Here is a 10,438-nt window from a genome sequence, read left to right on the forward strand (position 1 = left end):
AAAAATAGAATATGATGGAGCTTTCTTTGTTGGAACCACACCAATGTACAATTCATATAGTAGGATACTTTGTGACCCTAATAAATAGTTGCATGTTAAGCATGACTCCTCTCTATGGTCATCTCTTGAATCTGAAGATCCCTACCAGCCAACTATGCCTCCATGGTAAACACTAACACTTTGCTCGTTCTCTTACTGACATCTTACCACGGCATCATAATCTCTTCCACTAGGTGTTGATGTAGTGGTTGTATTTGATCACCACCACCCTATCTCTACTATTGCTCTTGACCAAGTATTTTTTGTTGTCGCAATCAATTTGTTGATAGTAATGGTTCTAGACCTTGCTAAGAAGGATTGACCCTCAATCTAGTCTGGCTCTTGCCACCACTACCTCCATCATCATCTTTACCTCCATTTCCACCATCTCCATCACCACTAATCAGTCCTATCTCTCCACCCTTACCCCTATTATGATCTCTTTCATCGGTGTGTCCTACCTGACGCCGATAGCCTCTTCATCCTATATCATCAGGATCATAATATAATGGATCATCTATCCTAGGAGCCACCTCCTCTAATGTAATCAATCAAGAAAAGGGATATTGCTTTAAATATGTCATGTACTCATCAATGAGCCCTACATCCATAATATCAACATGATAATCGCATACATAAGGGGGAAGGTGTTCATGCTCCTCCATAGCAATCTCAATCAAAAGGTGAGATCCCCAAGATGGATCCTCATCTCGAATATGAGCATATATAGTAGAATGCTAAGAAATGCCCTTTAGTATGCCATACTAACTCAACACTCAGTTAATGATAAATCTCTCTACAATAGAGAGTGCACCTAGTTAGATATTGAATCATAAAAGAAAAGGGAATCTCAAAATGATTTGACCACCAAGACTCACAATCAATACATGTGCCCCAAGAAAAACATCATGGTCTCACCAACATATCCTCAAGAACATGAGCCCACCCACAAAAGAAATCATGCATACCTCAATCAGGCATCAAAATATCCCCAATCAAGCCATCAACACTAAAAGAAGAGCATGCTATGAATCATGCATATGATTCCAATTAATATGTCAATGAATAGTGGAATCATCCATGAATACTCGTCGTGTAGCAGCAATGCCAACTTGTGGATCCTTATCAAAGTACACAAGATTTCCAATTATTGGAATGAACAAAGTTTTCCATGCATCCCTTGGTGTCATAGTAATATCACCAGTAGGCATGTGGAAGGTTTTATGCTTTGAGTGTCATCTCTTGAAAAGAGCAGTCAACAACCCCTTTTTTTTCTAAATATTAGGCAAATCTAGGTAGTAAATCAGACCTAGCCTCCCAATAATGCAAATAGGGTTGCAAGAAGAGTGGGTTTGACCATGGAGGAAACTTCATAGTTAAGCACGTTCAAACCAATGTAGTATTGGGATGGGTGACCTCCTAGGAAGTTTCGGTACTTCACCTCTGTGAGTATCACCTAGATTCAATGAGTGCTAAGTGTTCCATTTATTCTCATGAGAGATGAATTTGTGTGAAACATGATTCAATGAGTTTGACTCAAAAACTACATAGTTAAATCTTGATAGCAATATCATAATGTATCTCTTGTCATCTGTCAACTATAGAGGCATACTCAAAACCCTCGATCATTGACCTCTAGATGTGACAACTCCAAGATCACATTGTATCAAAATAACAGAGTCATCAATCCAACATGTAGATAAGAGAAGAAAAACAAGTAAACATCAAAATTCAGTTGAATGGAAGAGCAAATAGATCGAACAAGATTAAAACAAAAGGGGCTAACAAAAGGTTTCCCCCATGCAACTCAAGATAGCCTACATGTGATTGGGAAACTACATGTAACCTAAGGAGAGTAGGGGACGACCCAAAAACCAAAAATGACTCAATAATACCTAGGTACAACTAAGGAAAAGAAGGGAAATTGGAAATGACTCCAGAATTGTAGGAAACAACTGACAAATGAGGAATGACCTAGGATAGACAAGAAATGAATATGTGGGTTACAATACAAAATGCCTAAATGGAAACGATTCCATAAATCCTAGATACAACCCTAGAAATAAGGGACTAGTGGAAATGACTCCTCATCTACCTAGTACAACTTAGCATGCAAGTATGTGACTCAAAATATAAATGGTTGAAACAATTAGAACATATGTTAAAAAGTCAACATCAAGATTGTAATAAGAAGTTAACTTACAAAGTGGACGATATGCCTCAGATCATCAGTGCCTCCTAATGAGCTGAAATCAAGAATCAAAAGGTAAAAATAAATGGTATAAAAAGTGATTTTGACCTTATTATACTTTTTTAGAGTAATTAAGTCAACTTTTGACCTGACAAGATAGAAGAACAAAATTAGGCATCAAGTTGCATATTGGGACCAAAATCAAAATCAAGGTAATGAAATCAATCATAAAAATTTGCGTAACTTCAAGTCAACTCAATTGAGCTAAAAGTTAACATTGGTCAAACCCTAATCAAAATGCAATCGCCAAGGGGCATAATCAATTAAGCATCCACATAATCAATGTAGAATTATTGGAAATCAGTTTCCCACAAACTTTTTAGGTAAACCAAAGTCAACAACATCAGATTTTGGTTAACACTAATCACATTTGGTCAAACATGGTAGAAAAGCATATTATAAATTACCAAAATTAATTTTGAGTCAAATTAATATGTTCAAAGCATTCAAATATTGGTCAACCAAAGTCAAACTTAGTCAAATCTCACTCAAGAAGTGGTCAAACTTGGTCAAAACATGTTTGGAATCAACACAAAATTGCTCCAAAATAATTCCTCATTCATCTGCATCAATTTCACATCATCTTAATCATTAGAAATCAGGACTACATCACTTTTTTATTTTGACTTCGGTCCCATGGGGGCATGACCACATTTAAAATCAATCAAATGGTGAAATCTTGTGAAAACTACTTCATTTATCATCTGAGCACATCAAAAATCAATCAAATTCATATTGGTTGAATCAAAGAATCCTATTAGAACTACTTCATTCATCATCAATTCAAGCTAATTATCAAATCAAATCTAATGTCAACATCAGGTACATCAATTTTATAAGGAATCATGTTAAGTTGAGGGTTCCAATCAATCTGAATCATTAATTTTGGAATGATTAATTTCATCATAACCCATATCAAATTGCTCAATCTCATCAAACAACAGGGGCATGTCAATTTCATTGCATCACATCAAATTGGTGGTGCCTTTATCAAATAGTTGACTTCATCAAGACCCAGATCATATCAATTTTTTTACAATAATCAATTTCATCACACAACATCAAGTCAGTTATTTGTCCCATCAACCTCGTGATTTCAAATCTTTCTGACAATAATAATCAGTTTTATCTTGTCACGTCAAACTAGTTACTTGTTAACATTGAAATCAATCATGAAATAGGTGTTTAGTTTCATCGCTTCAAATTAAGATGAACATGTTGGTCTTTGTTCAATCAAGCTTGGAGTTAGTATCATTGATCTTCATTCAATCTAGTTTAGAATCAGTTTCTAGTAAGAAATTGTTTCATCACTTCACATCAAGTATTTCTTTGATTTGTCTATTCTTTGAATCAATGCACTGCTCGCACATCAATTCAAAGAGGGGCAAATGTAACCACCTAACAATTGGTTGTTCTAACTAAGAGCCCTAGATCATCAAAACTGATCAAAATTTCCCTACTCAAATAAATCTTCTAATTATGTTAGTACAATCAATCAATTTGCTAGCATAATTCATCAAAAGTTAGTTGATTGAATAATCAAGCATCCAAGCTTAACCAAGTTGATCAATTTATTATTTAATGCTCCATTCCTAGTTAATTAAATCAAGGAAACTGAATCCCTTAGATAGAGTTATTAATTAAAGCAATTTGTTTATATCCCCTAATTTTCATCTTATCACTAAGAGACAAATGACTTAGTTCCCACCAATCAAAGGATGACCACATGAATCAAGAGAGGATTGATCCTAACCACTCTTCAAGGATGAATCTAAACCATCCAACCAATCTCAAATCTATATAAGAAGCTCACTCAAGGCTTAAATCTTCTACATGTGCATGTAAATACTCTAATATTGTCAATTTGCATCTAGCTTGCTTAATTCTTAGCCTAATCTAGTTAATTGTATTGTGATTTCATAGTTTAAATCATGTTGAACTACATGGTAATTGCATAAGAGTTCTTTGGATCTTCAATTCTAAGTTGTCTAGTCACTGATCTAGATTGAAATCTAAGAGAAATAACGTAATTAAATCAAATTAGTCTTAGTTAGTAAGCAATGAGATGCTCTCTTTAGATTATTGTGCATTGTTCAATTTTATTCAACTAACCAAGGAGTTAATGTCTCATTGAGTTTTTGTGCTTGTAGATACAGAGATAAATTTCACACACACAAAATGTACGTTGGATTTCAGTACCAACTATTTATATTTTATCTTCCAAATCAAATCCAAGATCTTGTTGGATTGCTACTACAATTTTTTTCTTACCTTTGTTGCCTTCATATGTTTTTGGATGCAAATTTCATCACCTGGCATCGTAGTGCCCCTCTTTCTTACAATGAGAGCACATGGCCTTAGTATCCCCTTTCTTTACTTTAGTTATATTTTTCCTTTTTCTTTGCCTTTAGGTTTACCCTCAAGCTTAGATGGTTTCTTGGAAAAATTATTACTAGAAGTGTTCTTATGTCTCGACTCTATGTGAGTGGCTTGGACCAATACTTCATCTAGATTGTTAGGATTTGACACTAGAATAGAATATCTTAGGTAAGAATGCAAATCACTTATGTACTTAAGTAGGGTATCATAAGTATACAATGAAATATTCAAAGAAATAGCCCATTTCCTAAATTCATGGGAGTACTATTGGATAGACTAACCCTAGCCTAAAGCTTTGCTAGTTCATTGAAAATTGTTAGATGTGACCTAAAGGGTATATTTTCTTTTAAGAGCAACAAAATAATTCATTTAGATCATACTCACATTACCATAGTGAGAACCTACTCTCCCACTAGGTGACAATTATACCTCCTAACCTGAAAGTTGATAACTAAATCCTAGAAGCATCTCCTAGTAGGCCTTGTATCCTATAATAGGCATCTACCTCGTGTAACCAGCCATACATCTTTTTAGCATTCAACTCCTTATTAAACTTAGGCAACTTTAAGTTTACATCCAATTTTATAACATGCTTATGGGTGCTCTTAAAAGGATTAATGGAAGAAGACGAAGGAGAAGGAGAAGAGGAAGTAGGAGGAGGATATGTTGGTAACTTGCCACCACCTTGTGGTGTATTCTTTGTCCGTTTGTTCCTTATGGCCTTGTTAGAATGTGAGGTTGATGCTTGTCATTGATGTCAACATCCTTATCTCAACCTCTCCTATATCAACAGTGATCTATTTTCATCTCAATGCTTATATGGTGTATCGGTTTGTTTCATATTGGACAATCTTCCTTCACCAATTTGTTCGTATCAAATGATGTGTGTTATCATTACTTGAGCATTATTTTTTACCATTTCATGCCTCGATGATGATATGCATCATTCTAGTGGCTCATGTTGTTGGATTAATTAGTTGTAATGTATGTGAACCAATTTTGGTTCCAATAGTTGTTCTTAGTGTGTTCAATCATTACCATTTGTACCAGTGATTGTTGTGGCATGTTGTTATGCTTGAGAATCATTGCATTGCTCAAGCTAGCATGTCCTATGTCAAATTTTTTTTAGTCAACAAATTTGTGGTGTGCATACAATATATATAGAAGATCATTTCAAGAGGAGTGGATGCAATTTTGTGAACTCAAGATTCTCTATTCATATAATCTCGTTTCTTATATGTGAGCTACATGTGGTGTTAGTGAGAGCTTACATAGTTGATTTGAGGAGGTGCAGACAATTGTCGACTATAATTGTAGAAGCTTGGAAACTTTATTCTACAGTAGTTTATACTTCATATTTTACGCACAGGCTATAATTTTGTTGGCAATGAGCCTTATTCTATCAGTATTGAACCTTCATCTTGTATTTCTAGGGCATAGCCATCGCGGAAGACCCCTTTCATATTGCAGTGAGCATCTCAAGGAGTTGTACAAAATACCTTTACTGATCTTCTTCATTTCATGAGAATTAGCTTCTCTATGGATTTTCCTCGCTTTGGGTTTTCCACATTTATCCTAGAGTTGATTGTGTTGGTGTTCTCGTGCATTCATGTTTATCTTTGCATTGGTGAATTACTATGTTATAACTCAAATCTTAAGTGGCAGTTGTTGATTATTAACTATTAATTGGCATATCAGTTTTAATAATTGTGTGGGAATAACTAATCCCCCCCACCCCTTTCAGATATTTGACTCATTCAACACTTCTTTCTTGGATGATGCACCTCCTTTAGCTTCCAACCATTCTTGCCTATCTTGGAAGAGCACTTCAATCATGGCCTTATATCAAGAAAGGCCTCTTCAAACTTCTTCATATCAAACGTCTAAGGTTTTGGATATGACATCTTGGTGGGTTTATAAGTTATCCACTTCCCGATCTCAGGATTGTATTCTACAAGCTTCCCTTCACCTTGTTGGCTCTTTGATAGCATTCATGTTTGCAAGACACTAGCCACACAAAAAACTTTGTTAACACTTGATCTGATTAATGTTAGGATCTATGATTGTCGCATGTTCATGATTAATCCAAAAACAAATATAACACAAAAGAACTCAAAAATTAACTTTAAAATGCATAATGGAAACAATATAGCATAAGTGATTTAATGGAAGAAGACAAACAAATAGAAGTACACAGAGATGGCAAATTAATTATGGAGTTGACCGATATAGCTAAGTCTTTGAATCCTCCAAGTAGAGCGATCAATCCTTGTCAAACTTCCCAAAAATGGTTACAAAGGCCTCAATCTGGACATCTTATTACATTGAGCTTCGAGATCCTCCTTGAACACGATGAAATTCTTGAAAGCCTAGAAAAGAACACTCAGCTTTTGTACATATCTCTTACAAAAAAAATCACTAATTCACCTCTTCTAAAAACTTTTGCTTTTATACTCGCAAATTTCTCAATTTAGCTTAAAACCAAATTATGTTGACTCTCTCATAATCCACTATTTATAATATTAAATCTTAGAAAATAAACCCAACCCTTAGAACTATTGGCTCTTATAATTTCAAGCCAACAAAATGTTATTTGGATTGGTTTAAATCTATAAAAATTGGGTTTGATTTATATACTTTTGATTGCAATCAATATGGGGAGGGACGAAGGGGGCTTAGGCCAATCCTAACCTTTTTCATTATTTCTTAATTTTGCATCAACTTTTGCCTATACCATTTCCGAAATTTGTGGTGGCATGGTGACAAAGAGAGATTTATGAAGAGAGGGAGGTCAATGGTTTGAACCACTGGCCTCCAACTTACCATGTCCACTCTTTTACCTTCTTTAAATAAAATGACCACCTAAAATAACCATGTGTGAATCTAGTGGCACTGATGAGGAGAGAAAATTGAAGGTCGGGAATTTGAATCCCCTAACCTAAATTTTTACAAGCATGTCATATGATACAATTGATGTGAACAATGGGATGCCACGTGGTAGACTTTCAATTGTTCTTACCTTGACATGTGGAGAAGAATGATGGCCCATGTCAACAATTTTACTAATTATAGCGACAAGTTTTGCCCATTGATTAGTTCCTTGTTTAATGCCATTTGTTGTGTTCCATGCCACATCAACGCTCTTGCTGACTATTCATGATGACATCAACAAGTCAACCACTTTGTTTTTGTGATTCAAATTGTGTTGGGTTCACACTGGGGAACCCTATAATTTTTTACTACTCTCATTGAATTTTGAGATGATCAAATTCTTGCGTTTGAATTTGGAAACTTTCATTGACCAAACTTTAACTATGTACAACTTTAGCATATGAATTCCATTTGACTCTTTTAAAGTTATGTCAAGCTTATGTTAGTGAGCAGTTCAATATGGCATAGATTAGAGAAGCATTCAGAACACTTGAATTTTTAGTCGAAAAGTCCACTTGGTTAACCAAAAACTCAATTATTTAACAAAGGCTAGTCAATTAGCAAGGACCAACAAGTTTATTATTATTCTCTATAACTTATTTCTAGTTTATTAGGGCTATTTTGCCACCACTAGCCAATTTTCCCTCTATATTTCCAAGGCTAAACTTTCAATAATGTGTTTATATTTATTAGCTAGATCTATAATATTACACACAATTAAACTCATTTCTTAGGCAATGTTTCATCACTAAATCAAATACCATAGACTTGAATATTATATGTAAAATGATATGTAAAGGAGTGACTACCAATTTAACCCATTTATCTAATAAACTCAAACAAACAAACAAAAACTCCTAAAATATAAGGCATGGATTATTAAAAAAAACAGCATTTCTAATGAGTTTGCCTATAAAACCAAATGAACTCATAAACAAACAAAAAAACTCCTAAAATATAAGGCATGGATTATTAAAAAAAACAGCATTTCTAATGAGTTTGCCTATAAAACCAAATGAGTTAATAATCAAATGGTAGTATGAACAAGCTATTAGCATTAATATATGTTCACCATGAAGTGGAATCCATACTTTAGTACCTTTTGAGTTTCAACGTGCTAAATAATACTGCTTACTCTAAATAGAGATAGATATTGAAGATGACGGATCAAAGATTCTTTATTATTGCCTCCAAATTGAATTGAATGATGATATTTTAATTCATCCAATGTCCCAATTATATATTATCTTATTTAAAGGAACAAAATGTCCTTCGAATATTTTACTGAATAAAATTGTATGACTACTAATGTTGTAATAGTGGCATGGTGCAATAGTTAGATTGTGGTGTTGCCTGTGCCATCAAGGTTCAAACCCCATTAGGGTGGTATTATTGAATGTTTAAATGGGATGATTTCCCCTATAGTTTTGATTTCATTAACTCATAGCTTAGAGTCAAAAAAAAATTGCCTCTTCAAAAGAAAATGTCAATATTACAACAATTTTGTGTCAGTCATTTGGTAAGAAAATGAAAATATCATTTAGTACACATTGTAGGGAAATTGCCATGTCGCTTGGTCTAAAGAAACTTGGGCCATTTTTAGGCCAAATACACTTGTCAAGCGATGTCAATTATACTTATTTCATGTGCTCAACAAGATTGACTTTAAAGAAAATATAACAATGGTGTTGATCTGCAAGACCTAGACAAAGTACAAGCCTACTTCCAAAATCAACTCATTATCATTATTATTTAAGCATCCTAACAAGGGGATTGACCCTTAAACCACTACAACCCAAGGGTAGTCCAAGACAACTATTTACAAGGTCGAGAAGGGCCTTGGATAGCAGAGTAGCAACACATCCTAATCCACGTCAAGAATGGATATACAACCCACTTGTAACCTACGAAGGAAAGTGAGTCAACAAATTGATTTTTTCTTTGCCCATAGATACCCATCAAGGCAATACTTTTAGTAGGGTCCCCACCACAAGGGAGAAGTAATGGAGCGCTCTTCAGGGAGAGAATCAACAACAGGTACAAAGTATTGACAATGTTGTAACTCGGCAGCCAAGGGTTGGTGTAAATCAAGAGCAGCAACAAAGGAGTGTTCACATAGCCAAAGGGGACCACATCGACGAGAAGAAGTGGGGTCGGATCTGCTAGGTCAAAACAAGCCATCTTAGTAGCAACATGTGAATCAAATGATCATTATTTGCATCCCTCCACCAAGTGTCAACACCTCTTTGATGCGCAAGAGAAATCTGTAGCCACATAGCTAGTAAAGCATCATCAACAACAAAAGAAAAGGACCTCGTAATCCACCAGTTGATCCCCATGGTATGTCCCCTATGTTAGACTAACTGCCAACGTTCCCCTTCGAGATTCATGACATGGCTTAATCACCTACTGTGTTCAATAAGTCTAGTGGTTGTATCGGGCATTAACAAGTCGATCTTTTGGTGCAACGACAACTCTAGCTTGTAACAAGGGGTATTAGAGCTTGGTCATAGGTTTGAATCTCCTCGAGTAATGCTAAGAGGGGGATTGTTGGACTAACTGCCAACGTTCCCCTTTAGGATTCGTGACATGGCTTAACTGCCTCCTATGCTCTATAAGTCGAGTGGTTGTATCAAGCATTAACAAGTCGATCTTTTAGTGCAACGGCAACTCTAGCTTGTAACACCCTACCATGAGACCACCTCCCTAGAGGAAGGCATGTGGCGATCTCAATGTCAACCAAAACGTGATGAGAGGTACAGAGGCCCATCGCAGTCGTAGCCTCACCCACCTTTAAAAATCAACTGATAGAATTACCAACAGTCTCAAAGTAAGTTC

Source organism: Cupressus sempervirens, chromosome 10 (genome assembly GCF_028749045.1).
Source record: "Cupressus sempervirens isolate cs-2001-9-10 chromosome 10, ASM2874904v1, whole genome shotgun sequence".
NCBI lineage: Eukaryota > Viridiplantae > Streptophyta > Pinopsida > Cupressales > Cupressaceae > Cupressus > Cupressus sempervirens.